This window comes from Hyla sarda, chromosome 7, assembly GCF_029499605.1.
Source record: "Hyla sarda isolate aHylSar1 chromosome 7, aHylSar1.hap1, whole genome shotgun sequence".
NCBI classification, from domain to species: Eukaryota; Metazoa; Chordata; class Amphibia; order Anura; family Hylidae; genus Hyla; species Hyla sarda.
The window spans coordinates 79,445,793-79,459,870 of record NC_079195.1 but is presented as its reverse complement, the minus strand read 5'-3'; the positions used below and the strand labels follow the sequence as shown (position 1 = coordinate 79,459,870).

The following is a 14,078-nucleotide window of genomic DNA, read 5'->3' as shown; positions in this document are numbered from 1 at the left end:
TTATTAAAAGTAAACTTCTCACTGAAGATATCATATATAATGGTAAACATATTTTTATGACTATTGTTGTTCTTTCTATTGTGTATTCTTGCTTTCATCTAACATTTCTTTCCACTTTTTCTCTATTTCTTCTTTGCACTGCAAGAAACTTTCATCCAGTTTTCTCATATGTTCAACCAAGGCAGGATCGCTACGTTTCACTACCATTTCATACACCATCCATGTAGTTTTAGCTGATGAAAAAATAAGGTATTACATTTCCAAATATATATATAGAAAAAATATCTATCTATTGCTTATAGAGCGCCAGCATATTCTCAATGCAATATATAGAGACTGTATTTACTCACATCCCTGTGTCCTGCAAAACTCTCTATTTTAGATATCCACTCATGGGCCAATTTTTTAGCATTTAAATTTGACTATGATTTCAAAAAACTTTTAGTCACTTTTAGTTTGAGTGTTCAGACCACCATCGATTACTAGAACAAGCCAGGAGAAAGTGCTTCTCTCCGCAGCTCACTGATTGTCACCCATCTTGCCGCAGGGGTAGCATTCTATAGTTAGTATATGGAGCCCATCTCCTGCAGTGAAATGGGGATAGAAGGGCAGTGGGGTCTGAACATCTAGACCCGGACCTGTACACGTGGAAAGTAGTGATGTTGCGAACATAAGATTTTCGGTTCGCGAACCGCGAATGTGAACTTCCGCAAAAGTTCGCGAACCGGTGAACCGCCATTGACTTCAATGGGCAGGCAAATTTTAAAACCCACAGGGACTCTTTCTGGCCACAGAAGTGATTTAAAAGTTGTTTCAAGGGGACTAACACCTGGACTGTGGCGTGCCAGAGTGGGATTCATGGCAAAACTCCCATGGAAAATTACATAGTTGATGCAGAGTCTGGTTTTAATCCATAAAGGGCATAAATCACCTAACATTCCTAAATGGTTTGGAATAACATGCTTTAGCCCCCTTTAGGCATCACATAGTTAGATCCCCCCTTTAGACAGCACATAGATTCCCCCATATTAGGCAGTACATAGTTAGAGCCTCCCTTTAGGTATCACATAGTTAGATCCCTCCTTTAGGCAGCACAAAGAGCCCCCTTTAGGCATCACATAGTTAGATCCCCCCTTTAGGCAGCACATAGTTAGAGCCCCCCTTTAGGCAGCACATAGTGGGATTTGAACCCAAGGCCCCAGTGCTGCAAGTCAGCAGTGCTAACCTCTGAGCCACCATGCTACCCTTACCATACATCTAATATGCACGGTTGCTACAATGGACAGAGATGTCAGCAGAGAGTACCAGAAAAATTAGGCATGTACACATGGCTCAAAAATTTGGTATTGTTGCAGCCGCAGCTGTAGCAGCGCCCAGAAAAATTGCAGCAGCATAAAAAGTGCAGCACCAGAGGCCAGAAAATTAGGCATGTACACATGGCTGAAAATAAGAACATGAGCATATCCAAGAGTCCAGAAGACTCTATAATGCAGGATGGAGAAACAGACAAAGAAATTATTTTCTAAATAAAATTTTTCATCATATAAAGAAACAGAGTTCTCCCCTCTCTGTATTTTACTTTAGAAAATTTAAGTTAAAAAATAACACACAACAAGCATTCCTTTGTGTAATGGTTAGTACTCTTGAAAATTCAAGTTCAAATTATCGTAAAGTCCAGAAGACTCTATAATGCAGGCGGTGGTGCGGTGTGACTCTCCGCTTTGAGGCAAGTCAACCCCAAGATGGCGTGACACTGCCGGGTCCGGGATGTGGAATAGCACCTGGGGAGCTGGGGGGGGGGGGGGGGATGCCAGTGATGTGGAGCAAGACGCAGCAGTGGAAGAGGACTTGGCCGAGGAGGTTATGGAAGAGAATGGAGTATGAGGAGTAGAGGAGGTGGCAGCAGGCCTGCCTGCAAGTTGTGGCGGTGCCACCAACTCCTCTGCAGGGCCACGCATTCCATGCTTGGCAGCCATCACCAGGTTTACCCAATGCGCAGTGTAGGTGATATACCTGCCCTGACCATGCTTTGCAGACCAGGTATCAGTGGTCAGATGGACCCTTGCCCCTACACTGTGTGCCAGACATACCATAATTTCCTTTTGCACAATGGAGTAAAGGTTGGGGATTGCCTTTTGTGCAAAAAAATTTCGTCCGGGTACCTTCCACTGCGGTGTCCCAATGGCTACAAATTTTTTAAAAGGCCTCATACTCCACCAGGTTGTATGGTAAAAGCTTGCAGGCTAGCAGTTCCGACAAGCCAGCTGTCAGACGCCGGGCTAGGGGGTGACTTTGAGACATTGTCTTCTTGCCCTCAAACATCTCCTTGACAGACACCTGACTGTGGGCAGATGAGCAGGAACTGCTCAAGGCGAGAGATGGAGAGGCGGATGGTTGAGAGGGGGCAAGGAGGGCAGCAGTGGTTGACCTGGCTGAAGATGCTGGACCAGAAGGAGGATGGCGGCTTTGACTTTGTGTGCTGCTTGTACTGACATGTTGATCCCATAGGCATTTGTGATGTGACATCATGTGCCTTCGCAAAGCAGTTGTGCCTAGGTGGGTGTTGGACTTCCCACGACTCAGTTTCTTCTGGCACAGGTTGCAAATGGCCTCAGTGTTGTCAGAGGCAGACACACAAAAAAAATGCCACACTGCTGAGCTCTGCGATGACGGCATTCTGGTGGTGGCAACAGCATGCCTTGATTGGCGTCCTGTCTGGCTGACCCCGATGCCGATGCATGCTGTCTGACTGTGCCACTAGCTCCTTGCGACGACCTCCCCCTGCTTCCAACTCGTCTCCTCTTCCTCTCTGTCTCCCCATCTGAACTTTCCCCCTCTACTTCTCTTCTAGCGTGCACCCACGTGGCATCCACGGACACATTGTCATCATCAAAACCTTCACCGCTATCTGACACCTCAAGAAAGGAAGCAGCAGCGGGTACAACATCATCATCACACCGTACGTCCATGTGTGTAATGCTGCCTGACTGAGACATATCCCTGTTAACTACATCCTCTGGCAATAATGGTTGCGCATCACTCATGTCTTCAAACTGATGTGCAAATAACTCCTCTGACGGATCAAGTAAAGCTGCTGTGGTGATAGTGTTGGGGGTGGCGGCAGGCGGGCAAGTGATAGCATGAGAGGTGCCCGAAGCTAAGCTAGAGGAGGAGAAGGACGGTGCGTCAAGGTTCTGAGCGGAAGCTGTAGTAGATTGGGTGTTTTGTGATAGCCAGTCAACTAAGTCCTCAGAACTTTGGGGGCTCAGGGTACGTGGCCTCTGAACACTGGCCATTCTAGGGCCAAAGGGAATCCCAGCACCACGACGCCCCCTGTGGGGTGGCCTTCCTCTGCCTGTAATTTTTTTGGTTAAATTTGCACAAGTGTCACACCAAATGCGATTTTCACTAGAGTGACACAATTTGCCCTGCAGGCAAAAAAAATGGCAACTGTGACGTGAACTGACAGTGACGACTGATTTTATTTAACAGCCAAAAAAGGTTTTTGTTTTTTTAATTTGCACAACTGTCACACCTAATGTGATCTGCACTAGAGTGACACAATTTGCCCTGCAGGCAAAAAAAATGGCAACTATGACGTGAACTGACAGTGATGACTGATTTTATTTAACAGCCTAAAAAGGTATTTTTTTAAATTTGCACAACTGTCACACCTAATGTGATTTGCACTAGGGTGACACAATTTGCCCTGCAGGCAAAAAAAATGGCAACTGTGATGTGAACTGACAGTGACAACTGATTTTATTTAACAGCCAAAAAAGGTATTTTTTTTTAATTTGCACAACTGTCACACCTAATGTGATTTGAACTAGGGTGACACAATTTGCCCTGCAGGCAAAAAAGAAATGGCAACTGTAATGTGAACTGACAGTGATGACAGATTTTATTTAACAGCCAAAAAAGTTTTTTTTTTTTAATTTGCACAACTGTCACACCAAATGTGATTTGCACTAGTGTGACAATGAGCAAAAAAGCTTGCCAGCGGATTTCCCCTTTTAAGCAGTGGTCCCCAACCAGGGTGCCTCCAGCTGTTGCAAACCACAGGGACTGATATATTTCAGCCCTTTGAATACTGTAGTAGTTAGTTGCTTTAAAGAAAAAAAGCTTGCCAGCGGAGTTCCCCTTTTATGCAGTGGTCCCAACCAGGGTGCCTCCAGCTGTTGCAAAACACACGGACTGATATATTTCAGCCCTAAAAAGGGCTTTTTTGGGTGCTGTCCTTAAAGCAGATGTTACACTAGTGCTTTAGAAGTAGACTGGAACCTGAATACACCACCTAGCAGCAACCTAGCTATCGCTTTCCCTATACAGCAGGAGCAGCTTCTCTGACCCTCCACTTCCTAAGCCTGCAGCATGCTGAATGAGGGTAAAATGGCATCCATGCAAGAGGTAGGAGGGTCTGGAAGGGAGGGACTGCTGCTGATTGGCTGTAATGTGTCTGCTGACTCTGACTCACAGGGTCAAAGTTTACTGCAATGTTAAAGTATAGGGGGCGGATCGAACTTCACATATGTTCGCCTGGCGATGCGAACGCGAACATGCTAAATTCGCCGGGAACTGCTCTAGTGGACAGGAAAAACGATTAGACAAATGTGCATTAGACAATTGTGGACTGATAATATACATCCTGGCTACAGTCCTAACTAGCTATTACATGTGACTAGTCTATATCCCAGCTCCTGAGTTCGCAGAGGAAGAGTCAGCTGCAACTCCAGAAGTCCCAAGAGCTCCAGAAACCTCAAGAGTTTCAGATTCTCCAGAGGTGGTGTTGCACAGATCCCAAAGGTCGACGCAGGGACAAATACCAGCTCAGAGAATAATTTGCGGTACCATGTATAAAGTTGTACAGCATATAGTCTAATCTAGTCAGTTCACACATAACTGATTTAGTGATGTACTAAATTTCGGTACAACAGTCCTTTGTGCACAAACAGTCGCTTCCTCTGTCGCCACAGATGTTTCAGCTCATAATCCCACTGGGCCCGGCATAGACTGGATGGTAACTTTTTCGCCAAAAGGTTGCCCAACAGATCCTCCATGACTTGACTTTCAACTTGAAGGGTCTTCCAGGTGTACAGGTCTTCTTTAAATGGGCACTGTCAGATACAAAACTTTTGATATGTTGTAAAGCATGCAAAACCACTGTCAGCTTGTGTCCCGCTACTGTCAGTGAGGACAAGCTGAGAGTTATAGTTTTGCTAATACTAGGGGAGATGTAAGCAGACACCATACCGAGGGAGAGGCAGAGACCTGCACAGTGAGGCCATAAATAAAGGTGCTAGACACATAGACATTAGATGTACATGGTCAGGATTAGGTACTGAGTGATATATAAAAAAAACATTTTGTTGGATCTGGCGGGTATGCTTTAACCTTTTCGGACCTGGGTTCACCGTCCATCAGGGCGGTCACAACATTCTGGTTCACAAACCATTGATAAAATGGGGGCATCTCCACATCTTCCCACACGTCTTCGACAGATGGTGCTTCGCCGGGGTCATTCGTACATCGGGAGTGACGTTTGACTTGCCACATCTGTACTTGTTAATGAAGCTGTAATTGACCAGTCTTGAAGCCCATCACTGTGTTCAGGTGGGCTAATGGGTTATTATCTGTCTCTTGCCCTTCCATTATAATTCTCCTTCGCCGTAACCCGTAGGAGAGCTGTGAGGTTCTGTAATCTGGGCAAAGTGTGGGATAAAGCGGCTGTAGTAGCCAGCAAATCCCAGGAAGCTTCTGACATCTTTCACCGTGAACAGGGCTGATCCAGTTCTTGACAATTTCCACCTTTTCAGGATTTGGCTGGACTCCCTCTGCGCTGACAACATGACCCAAATAATGGACTTGAGATTTGAGCAAATGACTCTTTGATGGTTTAATCTTCTATCTATGCTTGATTAGGACTGGAAGGACAGATGGGTGAGGTGTTCCTGGTAGGATTTGGAATACACAAAGACATCGTCCAGGTACAATAGGACACTTTGAAAATTCAGATGGCCCAGGCACCTTTCCATTAGATGCTATAACATAGCAGGGGCATTGCACAGCCCAAACAGCATACTTTTAAACTTGAACAGTCCCATGGGTGTCACAAAGGCGGTCTTTTCCCGGTCCTCCACGGCCATGGGCACCTGCTAGTATCTGCTGGTTAAGTCCAGGGTGGAGAAGTAAGCAGCCGACCCGAGGGCTGTGAGTGACTTCTCAATCCTTGGCAAAGGATAAGCGTCTTTATGTGTAACGTTGGTCATTTTCCTGTAGTCAACAAAGAGGTGGTTGGTGCCGTCTTTTTTCTTTACCAGAAAAAGTGGCGCTGCCCAGGGGCTCTGACTCTTTCATGTCGGCCAGTATCTTCTTGACAGTCTGATACATGCCTGGCACGACTGGACAGTGTCTTTCCTTGATAGGTGGGCTGTCACTTGTGAGGATTCGGTGCTGGATCATTGAAGTCTGTCCAAAGTCATGATGATCCCATTGACTTGGTCTCTTGTGGTAGTGTCATCTACAATCTGGTGTTGCGCTCAACAGGGCTCTGGAGGGCTCACACTGGATCCTTCGGCCACTTGAGCTGCACGCTGTCGGGCCACCAGGCGCTCAGTCACAATGTCCTCTGACTCTAGGATGTACAGCTGAGCTACCAGAGTGTATTTCGGTAAGACAGTAGCAGAATCAGACAGGTTTACTAACCGCAATGGGACTCTTCCATTGGTGACAGTGACAAGGCTTCTTGCAGGTCAGATAGGGCCTGATTGTCCCAATTCTTCACTCCAGGACGTGCACAACACCAGATAATAGTCTCTGTGTTGGGTTGTAAGGTCACCGACCTGCTGTCTTGAAACTTGTACTCAGGTTTCACCTTGCTAGTTGACAAACCTCTGCTCTGCCGGTAGAACTTTCAAGTGATGCTAATAGAAAACATTTTTAGGTATGGTAGACACTTGTGACCCTGTATCTATCAACACCTCTAAAGGTACACCTTCTACAATAACTTTTACATAGGGGCAGGAGGCGACATAAAGTGCAAGTCCTGATTTAGGTCGCTTGGGGGTTGGACCTGCTGATTGTTTTCCTGAGGGCCGTTCCTCAACCTCAGGGTGAATCCGTTTAAATCCCAGCACTGCATTTTCCAATGGCCAGGCTTTTTACAATAGGTGCAGAAAGGTCTCTGAGTTCCCGAATATCTATTGGGTGGAGGATTACAGTAATTGGGATTGCGAGGAGCAGGAGCAGGGGCAGGTTTCCTGGGTTAGGGTGGTTCACGGTTAGGTGGAGCAGACCGGGTGGCAAGCTCCTTAACAACCTTGGTCAATTGCTCAATGTCCTGCTTAATGCTCTGTCGATCTAAGGCTGCCGAGACTGGCAAAGTGGGCTGCACTGGGACGAGGACAGGGGACGGTGATGGTATAGGCCTGGCTACTGCCCCTAGTGGCTCTTGAACAGGTGTGAGGGGAGTACAAGTCCCAGACTCAATCACTTGGATAGCCAGTATCTTGAAAGCGGGGAATGACATGTTGGGGTTTTGGACCGCTAACATTCTCAACTGGACTTTGTCCCACTTATTTTGAGCCCCAACAATAAATCTGTCCATTAACACCTTGTTGCCCTGCTCAGGAGTTATACCATCTAGCATCTGGATAGTCTCTAAGGCATTTTGTAGGGCTACAGCATACGTTATCTAGGTCTCACCTGGCTTTTGTCGCCTTTCACACAGCCGGAGGCATACCTCTGATGGAGAATGTGACTCAAATACCTGGTACATTCCTTCAAATATCTGCTCTACAGTCGCCTTCTTGGAGGCTGGCCAGGTGCAAACTTCCTCTAACACTGGTCCCTGTACTTGTCCTGTGAGCAATTGCACCTGTTGATTAGGAGGGAAAGAGTAAAAGACAAAAACTCTGGATCCTCTCTTTGAAATCCCTCAAGGTGAACAGGTCTTCATTGTAGGTAGGGAGGACAGGGTTCCCTATGAATACCAGTGCAGACGATGAAACACCAGGACTATTGATGTTGACTGCAGGGTCCCGACTGCTGGGGCAGGCGATGACCTCTCTGCTGGACATGAAGGGGCTCTTCTGAAGCGCTGCAGCTGCTTTGACTTGACAATTGGGGGTACTGTAATGGATGCTCCCCCTCTATTATGCAGGCACCCGATTATGGATAGTCTTGCGACCAGACTTGCAGGCACCAACAGGTTAATGCTGACAGCTACTGGCACCGGAGACTTAATACTGACAATCGTTGGTGTCTACAGAGTCTGCGCTACAGCGGGTGCTTGAAAGATAACAGCAGAGACGAGCGCAGCAGCCGGAGCTTCCAATATGGCTGCGCCCAGGAGACTTCTGGTTTTGGTCCGGTCGGCAAAATCTTCCCCTGTGCAACACAGGGTGGCTCTTTAGTTCCTCCTCGATGTACTGAAGAGGCATCACTGCTGGGGACTGACGGGGCAGAGCTACGACCGCTCACGTGTGGGAAACCACGGACCAAGTTAACCCTTTCAGGTACCAACTCTCTACAGTTCACAATGGCAAACAACAGTCCCTTTTTCACCTCCCCCTCTATTTCCCAAATGCCTTGGGTAAGACACTTTTCACTGGCAAAGTCCCATACACTTTCTGGCACAAATTTTACTTGCATGCGATTCTCTGACAATACTGGACACAGTTCAGACTGGGGGAGGACTTTAAGCATAAGGCACACACCGATATCCTGTTCGTGGGATGCCAAAAGCTGTGTTAGAGGGTGTGATGCAGGGCAGATGGAATTACCCTATGGGCAGATGGAATTAACCCCTTGTATTCGTGACTCCAGGGTGTGGTTTATCCTCAATACCACCCGAAGGTATGTCGCTGGATCCTGGGCTACGCACGGTGGCAATAATGACTCCAACATCAAGTTATGAACAACGGTAGCTTTACTGAGTGACAGATGGTACAGTCTATTCAGTTTAGCCTGGCCCACGAAGGTGACCAATGACTTCAGAGACCTTAAGGGCTTGCTGGGACTTGCAGTAGATTTGGACAATTTTAGTGCAGGCCACTCTGACTTGACAATAGATGACTGTGACTGACTTGACTTGAGACTAACAATGCTGTGGTTGTTGCTTACTTGTAGAATTGTGGCTGCTGGACTGACTTGAGGCCTCCTATGAACTCCAGACACACTCTAGGCCTTGATTGCCCTGCAACTCAGCAGAAAGAGAGAGAAGAGACTCCTCCCAGGGCTTTTATAGGGGAGACTCTGGTGGGGTCCCATAGGTTACCCTTAAGTCACATGGTCACTAATACCTTCTGGGTTACACTCACATGACAACTGGTGACCACATGTTAACCTCTTAAAGTAATAACACTTTCTATATGCATTATACAGTATAACACATGGCAAACAATATATATATATATAAGGGGACAGGTGTAAGGGGGCACAGGGGACACTGTAAGGAGGCTGCCTGACAGGGCAGCAAGGGTACGGGGGCACAACTCCTGTACTGGGCCACCACATTAAAAAAACTAAAATAACTAAATGAAAAAATGTGTTAAACTAAACTAAATGAACAGAACCAATTTTTTCCCGTTGTGCACATGTCTAGTGATCAACATGGCACCTAAAAGAAAGAGATAATGTCTGGTCATTTTCTTTTGCAGGCTATTCACATTGCCTTGGATATTTCCTTATAAGTGTGTACAATAGTTAGGATAAATCCAGGTGGTGGATTTGTAGGTTAAAGCATAAAGATACATTTTGAGAATGGGGTCCTGGAGTGGGGATCCTCTACTGGTTTTCCAGGCTGTTTTCAGATGATCTAATGGTCATGTGATCTTTTTTTTTTTTTTTTTTTTCTTATACTATATATGTGTGTTAAGTTTAAGTGTTTAGTATGCCATGACTAAGGACCCTGTGAGGTCCAAAACACATCCAGGTTATTTGTTGCATGTCATTATGCATCAATAAAGTACTCCAAGTTTGACTGCAATCCTGGTGCCGGACATTATCTGTTCTTGGACTTGTGAAGATTGGTGATATTGCTGATCACGCCCGAGCACAGGTGGAGCAGGTGGAGGTGGGAGCAGTGTGTTTCCATTTACTGAAAGAAAGAGAGGCCTGTAACATAAGCCTCTGAGCTTTTAAAGAAAGTACTGTATAGGATAATGCAAAACCATTGTAAATTCTAAACTTAAGCTTTCATTATGGATTCCTTTTTCCAGTCCTACCTGATATCTTTTCCATTTGCTCTAGCATTCTTTCCAGATCCTTGTTCAGATCTTTCAATGTCTTCGAAACACCTTCGTAGTTTTTATTGTCTGAGTTTGCTTCTGCCATCTAGTTAAGAAAATGCCATTGAGATCAGTGTTGGTTATATCTGATGCCACAGTCTGAAACTCACACAGTAATTTGGCATAACTAATACACTAAAGTCTACTATATTGTTGGATCTCCCATGGTGTAGCAGCTCTACTGAACAGCTGATTAGCGGGAGTGTTAGGTGTCAGCACCCTACCTATCATGATGACGTTTCCTAAAGATAGGCCATTAAAGGGGTACTCCGGTGGAAATTTATTTTTTTTAATCAACTTGTGCCATAAAGTTAAACAGATTTGTAAATTACTTCTATAAAAAAAATCTTTATCATTCCAGTACTTATTAGCGGCTGTATATTACAGAGAAAGTTCTTTTGTTTTTGGATTTCTTTTTTTTCTGTCCACAGTGCTCTCTGATGACACCTCTGTCTGTATCAGGAACTGTCCAGAGCAGTATGTGTTTGCTATGGGGATTTGCTCCTGTTGTGGACAGTTCCTGATACAGACAGAGGTGTCAGCAAAGAGCAGCGTGGACAGAAAAAAAAGAAATCCAAAAAGAAAAGAACTTTCTCTGTATTAAATAGCAGCTAATAAGTACTGAAAGGATAAAGATTTTTTAATAGAAGTAATTTACAAATCTGTTTCACTTTCTGGCACCAGTTGATAAAAATAAATGTTTTCTACCAGAGTACCCCTTTAATTAAACAAATATCATATAGCCACAGACCAACTGTGTGACACATTTCTGTGTATAATACAGATGAGCAGTCGGTGCTCAAATTTACAGATGAGTGAGCCAAGCCCCCAAACCTGGTTTTAACCCAGTTTCGTAGTAGCTGCATCTGGCAGAACTTTCAAACATTGCCGTCTACGCAAGCTTGACATAATAATTACACAAGTGATAAGGAACACATGGTGTTTTGGTATCCACAGGAAAGGAGGAATTACTGGAACAGTGAGATGACATCAGGGTAGCCCAGCATACCTTTCAGTTATCACATGACCCGAGGTTAATACAATGCTTTGCTATATTATGAGTCAATAAGCACCCAAGCCAATAGTACACAGCCTAATTAACACAGATAAAGCCCGTGTACTCCATCTGGCCACCATTTTGGAGACAGTTAAGATGGAGCAAGCACTGTTAAGAGCCTTTACAAACTCTTATCTATACAATTCCACAGCAAGCTGAGCAAAGCATTAATCTGTGGGCTGATCTCACATAGAGGCCTCCTATCTGTAATTGCAATAGTCTGTTGTTGTGCAAGAAATCCATGCAAGCAGTGATACAGGCCAGAAAAATTATCACATTACTAGCAGAGCATTAAGGCCCATTTCACATGCTGCGGCAAATTCGTCCGTCAAACTCCCCCTTTTTTTTTCTTTGCAGTTTGTCGGCAGTAATTTTGCTGGAGCATACCGGCAAATACCGGATCCCGATGGATGCCATTGTATGCATTAGCAGCCATTATTTCTGGAGAAAAAAGTCGGAGAAAAAGACGGTGCAAGCACTATTTTTTCCCCAGCTTTTCCCTAAATAAAGCATTTATCTGTGGGCTGATCTGACATGTAATTGCAGAACTGATTAGTAATTGCAGAACTCTATTGTTGCATAACAATTTCCAGGGAGGGTTATTTTTCTCCTTTTTTTTTTTTCATTTTTTAAAAACTTTTCAAATGCTGTGATCTGTATTGATCAGCCTGACCTGCCGTGCATTTTGTGAGCACGGGTCTGTTGCTCGTGTCATGTACATGACATAAATGTACCTCCTGGTGCATTAAGTACCAGGTCAACAGGATGTACATTTACGCCCATTGTACTTAATTTAATTACATTTAATTTAATTACATGTTTTTTAATAAAATTCTTTTATTTACATTTTTATTAGGGGGGAGGTGCTTATTCACATTCATTCTCTTATTTTTTTTACCACTCTTTACTTGTTTTTTAGCCCCCTTAGGTGGCTATGCCATGCAATCTTTTTGATTGCATATACTGTTCAATGCTATGTCATAGCATATCATTGATCTGTGTTACAGGTGCTCTGCTGCTCTAGCCTGGTGAGGACCCTCCCGTAGTCCAGTAAGCTGATCGGGATATCACGATTCTGTCGCGATAGTCCCGATCAGCTTCGCTGAGCTGGCGGTTCAGTTTAGATGCCGCAATCAACTTTGATTGCGGCGTCTAAAGGGTTAATGCTGGGCATCGGCCCAATTGGCGGTGCCCTGCATTTTTGTTGCCGCTATTACGAACAAGGTCTACACATACAAAAACCATGATCCCCAAAAAAGGGGGGGAAATTTTGGCTTTTTATACAAAGGCCATTTCTTCTTCACTATTTTGGGACACCAATCCAGTTGCTACTCCAAAAAAGGGCTAATTTTTTTAACACTTGGAAAAATCCATTGCATCCTTTTAGTTGCCAGACTAAAAACCTGTTGCTACTCCCAAAAAAAGCCAATGAGGGTTATTTATCATTGTATTCTATTGCTTTTTTTGGTGTACAATTGCAAATTTTTGTTCTTTTTGTGTTAATTGCGGGGGGTTTTTTTGAGTTTTTTTTCCCCAAGTTCTAAAATCAGTCATTTTGACATTTTGGTGTTGCTAGACCACTTTTTTAAAGTGATGGATGCAGTGATCACAAATGTACTATCTGCGTGTTTTTGATTTTTTTGCGCAAATTTTGCCGCAACTGGCGTGAAAAAATCTGCAAATCTAGACCACCTCCCGACCAGGTCTAAAAAGATTATTACTCCTGTCTGGTTGCAAAAAATAAAGAATAATCAACCAGAGTGAAAGAGAGGGAGAGAGAGAGAGAGAATAAGGAAGAGAATAAGAATGTTTAAAGACATAGGGGAGAGTTATCAAAACCTGTCCTGAGGGAAAAGTTGCCCAGTTGCCCATAGCAACCAATCAGATAACTTCTTTCATTTTTCATAGGCCTTTTCAGAAATGAAAGAAGAGATCTAATTGGTTGCTATGGGCAACTCAGCAACTTTTCCTCTGGATAGGTTTGCAAAATCTCCCCCATAAAGTTAAAAATAAAAAAAACGTGCAAATGAAAAGTAAAGCAGTTGTCTATATGAAACAATCAGATGTAAGGAATGGTAAAGATGTAAGAAACAATAAAATTGTTACCAATGGCCAAAATCTAACAATTTTGTTTTCCCAGGTTTAAAAAAAATATCCGACAAAGTGATGATAACAAAATAAAAAAAAGTGAAAGTTAAAAAAAAAAAAAAAAAAAAAAAAAAAAAATATATATATATATATATATATATATATATATATATAGAAGAAGATAGAAGAACAGCACATCCAATTTAAAAAAATTATCCGTATGGGGGTGCACGCAGATCCTGGATCCTTGGTTAGAGGACCTTGAATAATTTAAACAGCAAAAAGAGATCTTGTCCACAGCACCAATTCCAAAAAAGTGAAAATTTTATTCCATAACAGGTGTCAAAACAGCAGCGCTGACACCTGTTATGGAATAAAATTTTCACTTTTTTGGAATTGGTGCTGTGGACAAGATCTCTTTTTGCTGTTTATATATATATATATATATATATATATATATATATATATATATATATATATATATATATATACATATATATCTGTTCAACTAAAACATCCGTCTCTCGAACAATAATTTATTCATTTATTCTTTCTCCTGGCCTGCGGCAAGGTAAACCACTATTCAAATTTGATAGTCTCTTTGCAGACCTTCTTTTAGACATTAATTTGCCTTAAAATGAAAA

At 43.7% G+C, this 14,078-nt stretch overlaps 1 long non-coding RNA gene across 1 annotated transcript in view; it reads right to left on the bottom strand.

Annotated features, from left to right (window-relative positions):
* Positions 1-10,223: 10,223 nt before the first annotated feature.
* Positions 10,224-14,078, bottom strand: part of LOC130282168 (uncharacterized) — a 31,063-nt gene continuing 27,208 nt past the window's right edge. The window contains exon 2 of the long non-coding RNA XR_008846262.1: positions 10,224-10,335. This is a non-coding gene — a long non-coding RNA (uncharacterized LOC130282168). The remainder of the gene's footprint in view (positions 10,336-14,078) is intronic.